The sequence below is a fragment of the Rhinatrema bivittatum genome, chromosome 4 (genome assembly GCF_901001135.1).
Source record: "Rhinatrema bivittatum chromosome 4, aRhiBiv1.1, whole genome shotgun sequence".
NCBI classification, from domain to species: Eukaryota; Metazoa; Chordata; class Amphibia; order Gymnophiona; family Rhinatrematidae; genus Rhinatrema; species Rhinatrema bivittatum.
The window spans coordinates 64,826,395-64,840,163 of NC_042618.1; positions in this window are offsets into that span (position 1 = coordinate 64,826,395).

Below are 13,769 nucleotides of genomic sequence, written 5' to 3' on the forward strand. Positions count from 1 at the left end.
CTTAGAACCTGTTCTGCAGAATTGACTATCCGATAAATATAGTTTATACATTTAGTCAATGATGTTATACTAAGATGTTGTGTTATCATACATTCAAAGAATTTGATTCTTTTGTGTATTTCTCTTTCAAAGATCACCAGACTCTACCAGATGGAATTGGTGTCACCAGATAGAAGTTATTAGATGATACATTTAAGACAAATAGGAAAAAATATTTTTTTACTCAACGTATAATTAAACTCTGGAATTCATTGTTGGAGGATGTGGTAAAATCTGCTAGTATAGCTGGGTTTAAAAAAACGTTTGGACAAGTTCCTGGAAGAAAAGTCCATAACTCATTATTAAGGTGGACTTGGGGAAATCCACTGCTTATCCCTGGGATAAGCAGCATGGAATCTATCAGCCTTTAGGATCCTGCTAGGTACTTGTGACCTGGATTGGCTGCTGTTGGAAACAGGATACTGGGTTTGAGGAATCTTTGGTCTCACTCAGTATGGAAAATCTTATGTTCTTATGTTAGCCCCCCACCCTCTCACCCTCTTCTTCTAGCAATCAGCCCTGTCCACTCACTAGGAGAAGCCAACATGCCAAATACCAGATCCAAAGAGACAATTAAACTTTGAAATTAGTGTGTTATATAGCTGGTATAAAACTGTGCATTCTTGATCACATCCATGCATACGTTCTTTATAAAATCACAAAGTATGCACAGACATCCAAACTATGCCCTGACACACTCCTACATGCCCACTGTGCTCCTGCCCAGCATGAAACTCGGGATTTGCTTGTACTTGGTGTGTTTTGAAAACTGCTTGTATATGTGTATGTCTAAAGTACAAAATGCCTTTGAAAATTTACTCATAAGCCTTTATGACCACATATAATGCTGCCCTTTAAGAAAACATTATGAATAAATATCTAGAGTTACCGATTCACTAGTACTTTTACACCTATTATATCAACGTCCATTGAATTATTTTATATTAGTATTTCCAGAGGGAAAAGGGGATGGAGTGGTCTGAGGAAGCTCTGGCTGGGCAAGGCTCAACTCAGCATGGGAAGGCCTTGGCCCTGTCTTATTTGCTGGGGGTGTGGGGCAATGGAGGGGCCCAGAGAATCCCCGGACACTGAGGCTGCATTAAGGGGAGAAGGGGTCAGGGTGGCCCCAATTTGAGTCATTTTTTTATTTGTGGGATGTTTTTTGTTAATTTAATGATTTTGTTTTTGTTTAGCAAACAAACTAAACTGAAATAAACCTACAACAAAGCAAAACCCAAATAGATCTTTGTAACAGGCCCAAATCTCTGGAACCAGTTACTTGAGTCGATACATACAATGTCATCTACGAGCATTTTCAAAAAAGTACGAAAGTCCTACTAATTTGAACAGGCTTTCCAGTAAAGCAGGCCTCTTTTTTTCTACTGCTTATTTTTTTTATTGTTCTTTGTATTTGTTTTAATTTAATTAGCATTGTACTTGAATATGTTTTTTATTTATCATCTTTGTAAGCCACTGTGAACTATCTAGGGAACAAGCAGGTTAAAAGAATTGTATAAATAAATAAATAAAATCTACTACCACCGAAATGAAAAAATGAACCAAAACAAAAAGTGTTTTCATTTCATTTATTAAAAAGTTTTTGGGCCTAAGTGATTTACAATAAAACATGCATAAAATTTTATCATATACAAACAAAACAGCATGTCATGTACCCAAAACATCAAAATATGGCATATCATAGTATTTCCAGCATCAAATATTCAGAACTCGCTCTAGGAACATTGAAGGAGGAAGCTTTTTAAAGAAAACCTAAATTTCTTAAGGTTTTCTTGCATCTGGACCTCATAAGGTAGGGAGTTCCAGGTGGAAGGAGCAGCTACAGAAAAAGCAGTTTCTCGTGTTGAAGCAAGATGGGCATGACAGACAGAAGGTATATCCAATAAGCCACGCTGTAATGACCTTAACTGCCGAGTTGGTTGGTATATTCTAAGAAAGGCATTAGTCCAAGGAGGGGAGACCGGACTCAGTAATTTGTAGACAGTCATGACAATTTTATAGCGAACATGCTCTGGGATTGATAACCATTTTAAATGAGACAGAACAGGTGTAATATGATCGAATCGTTTTGAGTTGGACACTAATCTGGCAGCGGAATTACATAATACTTGTAAAGGTTGCAGAGTGGATTTAGGTAATCCTAAAAACAGACTATTACAGTAATCTAAATGTGGAAAAATGATGGCTCGCACGATGGTATGTAAATCAGAGTTGAACAACAAATGACGTAATCTGAAAAACCCGATTTTGACAAGGGCTTTAATCTGAGGTTTGAAAGATAAAGTGGCGTCAAGAAGGACGCCAAGACTTTTGATGGGTTTGTTATGTGAGAAAGAAAGATTATCAAGTGTGATAGTGTCTTTATGAGGTTCAGAACGAGGACGATGTATAAGCAAAAGCTCTGTTATTTTGGTATTGAGGAAAAGTTTATTCTGATTTAACCATTGTTTAATGCTTGTTAAACATAATTGAAGATGTTCAAGTGTTTCTTGCCAGGAAGTCTGGATTTTGATAAAGAGCTGTATATCGTCCGCATATATTTTGAAACCATCCATAACACTGGCCAGCAACTTAGTAATAGGCGCAAGGTATATATATTAAAAAGCGAGTATCGCGAGGCTGAGGCCACCAAAACCGTGGTGAGCACCAGGCCAGGCATGAAGCCCGGAACTATAATATGTTAAAATGCACCGACTCGGGTACCGATAATATGTTTATGTTAAAGAGTTAATAAAAGCTGCAGCCTGTTTTCAACCAAACTTGGAATCTGAGTGGTATATTACGTGGTATGTATACAAGGACCAAGGGGCCGGGTGGGGAGTAGACACGAAGGTGCAAGATGCCTATGTTAAGAACTATCTCCAATTAGTTTTAAATGTGCCACATGCTAACTTCATGGAGTGCCCCGTAGTCTTTCTATTATCCGAAAGAGTAAATATCTGATTAACATTAACCCGTTCTAGACCTCTCATGATTTAACCAATTATATCTTTCATTGGTAACCTCCCCAAGAGAACGCTCTAGCTATTTATCTCTATGCAGTCAAATCTTAAAAACCTTGCCCTACTCTTAACCTCTGTTCTTAACTCCAGCCAGTATTAGGCTTCATAACTATTTTATTTTAAGTTGATATTCCCAGTTATTTGTATCCAAGTTCGATCATCCTGTTTATTGTAAGACAATCTTTTGTCATGGTTAATGTTTAGAATGTAAACTGACTTGATTAGTAATTCTGTTACTGGAAAATCGGTATATAAAAGTGCTAAATAAATAAATAAATAAATAAATAAATATCATATCCCCCCTCAGCCATCTCTTCTCCAAGCTGAAAAGTCCTAACCTCTTTAGTCTTTCCTCATAGGTGAGCTGTTCCAATCCCTTTATCATTTTGGTCGCCCTCCTCTGTACCTTCTCCATCGCAATTATATCTTTTTTGAGATGTGGCGACCAGAATTGTCCACAGCCTTCAAGGTGCGGTCTCACCATGGAGCGATACAGAGGCATTATGACATTTTCCGTTTTATTCACCATTCCCTTTCTAATAATTCCCAACATTCTGTTTGCTTTTTTAACTGCCGCAGCACACTGAACCAATGATTTCATTGTGCTATCCACTATGACACCTAGATCTCTTTCTTGGGTAGTAGCCCCTAATATGGAACCTAACATTGTGTAACTATAGCATGAGTTATTTTTCCCTATATGCATCACCTTGCACTTATCCACATTAAATTTCATATGCCACTTGGATGCCCAATTTTCCAGTCTCAGAAGATCTTCCTGCAATTTATCACAATCTGCTTGTGATTTAACTACTCTGAACAATTTTGTATCATCTGCAAATTTGATTACCTCACTTGTCGTATTTCTTTCCAGATTATTTATAAATATATTGAAAAGTACGGGTTCCAATACAGATCCCTGAGGCACTCCACTGCCCACTCCCTTCCACTAAGAAAATTGTCCATTTAATCCTACTCTGTTTCCTGTCTTTTAGGCAGTTTGTAATCCACGAAAGGACATCACCACCTATCCCATGACTTTTTACTTTTCCTAGAAGCCTCTCATGAGGAACTTTGTCAAAAGCCTTCTGAAAATCCAAATATACTACAATCTATCAGTTCACCTTTATCTACATGTTTATTAACTCCTTCAAAAAAGTGAAGCAGATTTGTGAGGCAAGACTTGCCTTGGGTAAAGCCATGCTGACTTTGTTCCATTAAACCATGTCTTTCTATACGTTCTGTGATTTTGATATTTAGAACACTTTCCACTATTTTTCCTGGCACTGAAGTCAGGCTAACTGGTCTGTAGTTTCCCGGATTGGCCCTGGAGCCCTTTTTAAATAATGGGGTTACATTAGCCACCCTCCAGTCTTCAGGTACAATGGATGATTTTAATGATAGGTTACAAAGTTTTACTAATAGGTCTGAAATTTCATTTTTTAGCTCCTTCAGAACCCTGGGGTATATACCATCCAGTTCAGGTGATTTACTACTCTTCAGTTTGTCAATCAGGCCTACTACATCTTCTAGGTTCACCGTGATTTGGTTCAGGCCAACTGAATCATTACCCATGAAAACCTTCTCTCATACGGGTATCTCCCGAACATCCTCTTCAGTAAACACTGAAGCAAAAAAATAATTTAATCTTTCAGCGATGGCCTTATCTTCTCTTATTGCCCCTTTAATCCCTCAATCATCTAGCGGTCCAACTGACTCCCTCACAGGCTTTCTGCTTTGGATATATTTTAAAAAGATTTTACTGTGAGTTTTTGCCTCTATGGCCAACTTCTTTTCAAATTCTCTCTTAGCCTGTCTTATCAATGTCTTACATTTAACTTGCCAACGTTTTTGCATTATCCTATTTTCTTCTGTTGGATCCTTCTTCCAATTTTTTAATGAAGATCTTTTGGCTAAAATAGCTTCTTTCACCTCCCCTTTTAACCATGCCGGTGATCATTTTGCCTTCTTTCCACCTTTCTTAATGTGTGGAATACATCTGGACTGTGCTTCTAGGATGATATTTTTTAACAATGACCACACCTCTTGCACACTTTTTACCTTTGTAGCTGCTCTTTTCAGTTTTTTTCTATTTTTCTCATTTTCTCAAAGTTTCCCTTTTGAAAGTTTAGCACGAGAGCCGTGGATTTGCTTACTGTCCCTTCCAGTCATTAATTCAAATTTGATCATATTATGATCACTATTGCCAAGCGGCCCCACCACCGTTACCTCTCTCATCAAATCCTGTGCTCCACTGAGAATTAGATCTAAAATTGCTCCCTCTCTTGTTGGTTCCTGAACCAATTGCTCCATAAAGCTTTCATTTATTCCTTCCAGGAACTTTATCTCTCTAGCATGTCCTGATGAAACATTTACCCAGTCAATATTGGGGTAATTGAAATCTCCCATTATTACCGCACTACCAATTTGGTTAGCTTCCCTAATTTCTCCAACATCACTGATGCAACTGAAATGCCATCCTGCCATGTTCCTGGGGCTTCTTTAGGTATGTGGGCCCGCGGCGCAGTGTCTTTTAAAGGGCCTGAGGTGGCAAATCCTTCAGTAGGCACTCACTGACGATGTCATCAACCCTGTTATTTAAATCCCAGCACTACAACAAGCAGATGCCTCAGCAGCAGGTCTTCTTGCCTTACAATGCATGTTGCTATCAACTCTGTGCGTTACCTTGCCTTGCCTGCTTGCTTGTGTCTTGGTCCCCAGTGCCTTGTCTGTCTGTCTCTGCCTGACTCCTAGTCCTGACCCTTGGTATGGACATTGACTTCTTTTCTGGACTGCTGCTTGCCTTACCCCAGCTTGGACCTTGACCTGCCTGCCTGTTGCCTGCCCTGACCTTGGCCTAGTCCCAGTTACCGTCTGCTTGCCACCTGCCCTGACCCCCAGCTTGGACCTTGACCTGCTTGCCTGTTGCCTGCCCCAATCTTGGCTTGGTCCTGGATATTGTTTGCTTGCTGCCTGCCCTGACCTCTGCCCGAGACTCGACTATGTCTGACCGCTCCTTACAGGACTCTTGCCTAAGGCCTTCCGGCTCAACCTTCGGGGAACAGGGTTGGTATCGGTGAAGTCCTTGTTCCAGTCCTTGTAAGAGCAAATCCACCAGCTGTGGAATGAGCCTAGTAGGTTCACCTGTTAGGCTGCGTCAACCATGCCACAGTCTAAGGGCTCACATTCGTGACAGATTCATTCAATTAAATAGAGTTATTATGGGTGAGGAAGGAAAATATATAGCACTCCACCCATGTGTTAAATGAGATGGGATTGTAATTAAAGCAAAAGATCAAGTACATATTCTTTAACCTTTGATCCGCAAATCTCCTCCATTATGAAAAACTGTTTTTATTATTTGCAACAGCTAAGAGTTATTTGGCCATTTTTTACTCCAACAGACTTTGCGTAAATATTATATGCCATTGTATAGTCACATATTGATTACTGTAATGTCCTGTACTTAGATTTACCAGGACAAGTACAGGATATTTACAGATAATTCAAAACACTTCAACTAGACAGCTTGACCAGGTCTCACCTTGAGTACTATGTTCACTTCTGGAGCCCTTATCTCAAAATGGATAGAGACAGGATGGAGGCGGTCCAGAGAAGGGCTACCAAAATGGTGTGGGGTCAGTATTAGAAAACCTATGAGGAGATACTGAAGGATATGAATATGTACACCCTGGAACAAAAGAGGTGCAGGGGATATATGATACAGACCTTCAGCTACCTGAAAGATTTTAATGGTGTACAAAGTCAAATCTTTTCCATTGGAAAGAAATCAGTAGAACTAGGGGTCAGGAAATGAAACTCCAGGGAGGATGTCTCAGAACCAACATCAGAAAATATTTCTTCATGGAGAGGGTGGTAGATGCCTGGAATGCCCTTCCGGAGGAGGTAGTGAAAACCAAAACAGTGAAAGAATTCAAAGGAGCAAGGGATAAATACAATGGATCCCTAAAGGCTAAAGGATGGAAATGAAGAAAAGAGTGCATGGGGGTAACTTGCTGGTGCGGTGGTTACTACCCTTAACCAATAAACCTTGATACTGTTGATGCATCTCCATCATTGCTTTCTGCTTCAATGGGAGGGGGAAAGGGGGAATTGAATTCAGACAGCAACCAATGAGGACCCCAACTTTTATGGTCTGGGGAACTGATAAGCATGGGGGTAACTTGCTGGTGCAGTGGTTACTAGCCTTGATACTGTTGATGCAACTCCATCATTGCTCTGTGCTTCAACAGCAGGGGGAAAGGATTCAGACAAGCAACGAGAGCCTCAACTTTTACAATCAAGAACTGATGTGCAGACATAAGGGAAAATAACACAGGACTGCTTCTACGGCCAAGTCCATAAGCAAAGCACGTGAAGCAGCACTGTCTGAATTTTCAGGAAGGTTTATCGCCCAAAAAAAATGTTGCTAGCAGTAAATTTTTATGGGTTATCATAAGGCTCGGGGATAACTGCACAAAGCAGCAATTGCTACCTTTAAGAGAAACATGGGGTAACCTGCACAGTGAGGCAGATACTACTAAAGGAAGCTTGCTGGGCAGACTGGATAGATCATTTTGGTCCTTTTCTGCTGTCGTTTCTATGTTTCTATGTTTCAAAGAACATGTATTACCCATGCTGACCACTGGCTACCAGTTGCTCAGTGTATTAAATGTAAAGCTTGAACATTGGTATTTACAGTCCAGCACAACAAGGGCCCCACCTATTTGACTGAATGGTTGATACCATACATTACACCTCACTCTTTGTGGTCACAAGAGGGTAATTGCCTGAAGATTACAGCACCAGAACCCTTTAAGTCAGCTGAGGCCCAAAATTGTTCTTTTTCTTAAGTGGTTCCAAATTGGTGTAATGAGTTACCATAGGTTTTGACCAATTCACCTGATTTTATATCTTTTAGATGTACTTTAAAAAACTTTGTATTTACTGCTGTTTAATGTTCATTTATATATTGTTTGATTTTTATGTCTTGACAATCTACTTCTATTACATGTTGACTGTTTTTATGTTTTACTGTAATCCACCTTGACCATTCTTGGAAGAATGGGATAAATATCAAAATAAATAAATAAAAAATAATCTAAGGCCAGAAAAGAGGCTGTGACAAATAGTTATTTGGGAAGGCTGTTGAATTAAAAAAAAAACAACGCAGTTTTCAAAGCAGGAACAGAAGCTGAGCAGGAGGCCAAATAGCAGTGGACTGAGAACATAAGAACATAAGAAAATGCCATACTGGGTCAGACCAAGGGTCCATCAAGCCCAGCATCCTGTTTCCAACAGTGGCCAATCCAGGCCATAAGAACCTGGCAAGTACCCAAAAACTAAGTCTATTCCATGTTACCATTGCTAATGGCAGTGGCTATTCTCTAAGTGAACTTAATAGCAGGTAATGGACTTCTCCTCCAAGAACTTATCCAATCCTTTTTTAAACACAGTTATACTAACTGAACTAACCACAACCTCTGGCAACAAATTCCAGAGTTTAACTGTGCGTTGAGTAAAAAAGAACTTTCTCTGATTAGTTTTAAATGTGCCCCATGCTAACTTCATGGAGTGCCCCCTAGTCTTTCTACTATCCGAAAGAGTAAATAACCGATTCACATCGGTTAAATGCTTAAATTTCATTACAGAGTTGTTCTCGATCATCTTTGCTGGTAGGCTAGTCGAGGCCTTGTCATTTTCATCATTGGTTAATGCAAGACATACTTAATCCAACACCCAGGCACCCATCCCATGTCTTACCATCAGACTTTTTAATAATTCAAATGGTATCTGTTTTTACATTTGTTGTAATCCATATTGAGGCCATCCTTGGTGAAAAGCAGAATATCAAATATCTATAAATAAATAAGAGTGAGCAATAAAGAACATCTCATGGAAGTATGTTAGGTTGGATTTCTACCTTAATACAGGGGCATTATCGCAGGAATCAGGAAACATAGCCCCCATCTGTCCCTGATAAGTGATAGTCACCACAGATCTGATTGTTCAGCTGTGGTGGAACTCATGATTTCATAGATGCCAGCTTCCTGGCTCCTTGGAGGAACAAAATCACATGAATACAATCAATTAACCTAATGACATTAGAAATGAGCAATGTCAAAGCAGTCCCTTTACATCTCTATTCACTCTTGCTCAGTGGAAGACACTGGATATGGTTAGGCACATAGACAAGCATGGCCTTCAAAAAAGAGTTGATACATCTGGAAACAGAGGACTAACTGATGCCAACTATATCTCCCACAACCCTCTGGAAGGAGCCAGTAGCGAAATAATGCAGATAATCAACACTTTCACTTCAACAGACAAGTTGTGAGGGTGGAATATGCAGGAGGAGAAGTCCATGCAACATCTCACTGAGCTGGGAGGTGAGACTCTGGTCTGCCTGAATCTATTCAGTCATCTCTTCTAAATCTGATCTGGGACAAGATAACCTAGTGTAGAAGGCCCAGCATCTCTTGCAATTTGCATGGAAGAGTAGATGCAGTCTTAGAGCCACTGAGGTGTACCACAAATGCATATTAATCTTAGACAAAGTGGAAAACAAAGCATCACCCTATTTATACTCCTATACATCAGGCTGCCGGCGTGCAGGAGGTCGCTCCCGGACCCCCGCTGGACTTTTGGCAAGTCTTGTGGGGGTCAGGAGGCCCCCCCCAAGCTGGCCAAAAGTCCCTGGGGGTCCAATGGGGTCCCGGAGTGACCTCCTGCACTCCGGCCATCTGATGCCAGTACTCAAAATGGTGCCGATAGCCTTTGCCCGTACTATGTCACAGGGGCTACCGGTGGCATTGGTCAGCCCCTGTCACATGGTAGGAGCACAAGATGGCGCTGATGACCATGTGACAGGGGCTGACCAATGGCATCGGTAGCCCCTGTGACAAAGGCTATCGGCACCATGATGAAACCGGCACCGAAGGTGGGATAGTGCAGGGGATGTTTCTCGGACTCCCCGCTGGACCACCAGGGAGTTTTGGTAAGTCTTGGGGGGGTCAGAAGGGTGGGGGGTTGTAGTTAATTTTAATTTTAGCTGGGACACGAATAGAAATCGCCGTATTAATGCATCGGGGCGCCATACAGCCGAATGCAACATATCTGCTGCCCGACGAATCCAAATCACGAATGCAACATATGGCATCCCTCTGCACATCCCTAATGTGCGCATATATGTGTGTATGTTCTAAAATGGCCCCGCTCCTGGGCAAGGGCTGATGAACGTGCACACATGTGCGTCCACACGCCTCTTTGAAAATTATCATCTTAGTTAATGAACTGCTTTGCATGATTTTATGTTTCAGCAGCTCAATAACTATGAATTTGAAAACAATTTTGCGATGTAAAGCTATGCACAAAACTTTACTGTTTGCAAAGGCGATAAACTTTGCTAAGACAACTTTGCATGCCAAATCACTGAACAGTGCACACTATCAGAAATAACACGCACTAATCGCCATTTTAGCATGCAAAGCCTCCATCACAAAGTTCAGCTTCTTTTAGTATATTGGCCTCTTTGTTAGCTGGTGTTTCCTGTCAGTGTCTTTTCATTTATTCAGTAGTGCATTTATTTATTTTATTTGTGAAGTTCAACCTTTGCTCTTTCATGTTGTGAAAATAAACTTATAGAAACAGCAATATATTTTAAATTAGTATGGTTTTATTTATGTCATTATTTGTTGCTTCTAATAACATTTATTCCCCTATAGCATCTGACTATCAGCCTTAGCTGTAAAGAAATCTTAGTGTCTAACATATCTTAATGATTTTTTCTTATTTGCCAAGGGGATTATTAATGTCACAACTGGAGTTAGATATATTCTTGTGTTTGCTTTGGGGGAACAAGGGATTATAGAAAATCCTTGCCAAACTAAGATATAATTAGAGGGAAAATATTTATTACAGCTCTGTTCTCTGCTTTACTTTTTCAAAATGGAAAACACCAAGTCATATAATTTTCTATTTGTTTCATTATGTAATTAGAAATAGCCTGTGTTTAAAAGTTCTTATATGTCTTTCAAGGCAGTAGAGAAAAGGAAAATCATATACGATATATCTTGTCTCCTTTTCCATCAGACAGTCCTTGGTTTGTAATGACCTCTTTGTAAAAAAATTTTCAACACCAGAAGAATCACATGGACAAGGTGACCACAGAACTCCATGATGTAAGGGCCAGGCTGAACCAGTCTTAGTTTTATTCCTGTCTATGAACTTGTAATTCCAATTTCTTAAAAATGTATTTCCTAAATGTGTTTGCATGTGAAAATTAATTGAAGTAAATATAAAAAAAACATGCTAACATCTTTTACAATGTATATTTCAAAGATCAAAATGAGTCTGGAGGTGAGACAAATAATTTAACTGAGTAGATAATGTCAATATTAGCAGAGATGGCCTATTCAAATGTAATTGATTTCACATATAACAGTTTCCCCCTAACTTTTAGAACAGAAACTGTAGTGGTAGTAGGGATATTTTCATTTGAAATGAAATAAGGTGGGGTGGCCAACTCTGGTACTCAAGAAGCATAAACAGGCCTAGTTTTCAAGATATTCACAATGAATATGCATGACATATTTGTGAGCGACATTGCGGAAGGGATAGAAGGTAAAGTTCGTCTATTTGCGGACGATACTAAGATCTGCAACAGAGTGGACACGCCGGAAGAAGTAGAGAAAATGAGACAGAATTTAAGGAAGCTGGAAGAGTGGTAGAAGATATGGCAGCTGAGATTCAATGCCAAGAAGTGCAGAGTCATGCATCTAAGGTGTGGTAATCCAAAAGAATTGTATGTGTTGGGGGGGGGGGGGGGGGAGGGCTGATGTGCACAGAACAGGAGAGAGACCTTGGTGTGATAGTATCTAATGATCTGAAGTTGGCAATGCAATGTGATAGGGCAATAGCTAAAGCCAGAAGAATGCTGGGCTGTAAAGAGAGAGGTATAACTAGTAAGAAAGGGAAGTGATAATTCCCTTGTACAGGTCCTTGGTGAGGCCTCACCTGGAGTACTGTGTTCCGTTCTGGAGACCATATCTCAAAAGGGACAAAGACAGGAAAGAGGCGGTCCAGAGAAGGGTGACCAAAATGGTGGGTGGTCTTCATCGAATGCCTTATGAGAAGAGGTTGAAGAACCTGAATATGTATACCCTAGAGGAGAAGAGGAGCAGTGGTGATATGATACAGACCTTCAGATACTTGAAAGGTTTTAATGATCCATGGTCAACAACAGACCTTTTCCATAGAAACAATTTAGTAGAACTAGGGATCATGATTTGAAACTCCAGGGAGGAAGACATAGAACCAATGTCAGAAAATATTTCTTCACGGAGAGGGTGATGGATGCCCGGAATGTCCTTCTGGAGGAAGTGGTGAAAACTAAAATCGTGAAGGATTTCGAAGGGGTATGGGATAAACACTGTGGATCACTAAAGGCTAGAGGATGGGAAAGAATGAAAAAAAGCATGAGGGTAGTGGGCCTGGGGGGAACCTGCACAGAGCGGCATTTACTGCCATGGGAAGCTTGCTGGGCAGACTGGATGGACCATTTGGTCTTTTTCTGCCATTGTTACTATGTTACTATATGTTTGCTAAATTGTCATCTGCATCAATTAGAGCTGAGATGTAAAAGGGTACATTTTCAATAGGGCACCCAAGCCCAACCTTAAGGGGGTCCGGGATCTAGGTCAAATCAGCCTTATGTAATTAAAAGGTTCATAATCTATTCAGGAGCCTCTTGCCACCATCTAAGCACCTAGCACTGCTCCAAACATATCATGGTTTGAACCACATGGAGAATCAGTAGATCATATGAACCTATGAGGCTCCTTGTGGTTCAAACCACAGAAGTCTAGAGTGGCACCAGGCAATTAAAAGGCAGGAACTTTGGTTACCATGATGTTGAAGCACAGGGCCCCCAAAAGCATAAGACTTGGATTGGTTGCCCTGATTCACTATAACTCACTGTGGGCATCTCACTGGCAATGAGCTTTCAGCCCACATAACCTCAAATGATTTTCAAACACAAGGAAGCCATGCATATTGCTTTGAATACTGGTTTATATGAATTTGTAGGCAGAACATTTTAGTTTCCAGTTCATTTTATAATTTTGAGAACATTATTAAGGTTTCAGTTCATTTAGGGCCGGATTTTATAAAGTACGCGGGATTTTAATAGATACGCGCATAGCCACACATATCCATTAAAATCCGGGGTCGGCGCGCGCAAGGCTGCCCAAAATCGGCAGCCTGCGCGCACCGAGCCGCGCAGCCTGCCTCCGTTCCCTCCGAGGCCGCTCCGAAATCGGAGCGGCCTCGGAGGGAACTTTCCTTCCACCCCCCCGCACCTTCCCTTCCCTTCCCCTACCTAACCCACCCCCCCCCCCTACCTTTGTCGGCAAAGTTACGCCTGCTGAAAGCAGGCGTAACTTTGCGCGCGCCGGCCGGCTGCCCCGCTCCATGTTCCGGTCCCGGGGGCTGGTCCGGAGGCCACAGCCACGCCCCCGGAATGCCCCCGGGCCGAAACCACGCCCGCGTCACCGCCCCCGAAACACCGCTTCACTTCGGGCACGCCCCTCCATGCAAGCCTCGGGACTTACGCGCGTCCCGGGGCTTGCGCGCGCCGTCGAGCCTATGCAAAATAGGCTCGGTGCGCGCAGGGGGGGTTTGGGGTAGGTTTTGTTTTGGTTTGGTTTGTTT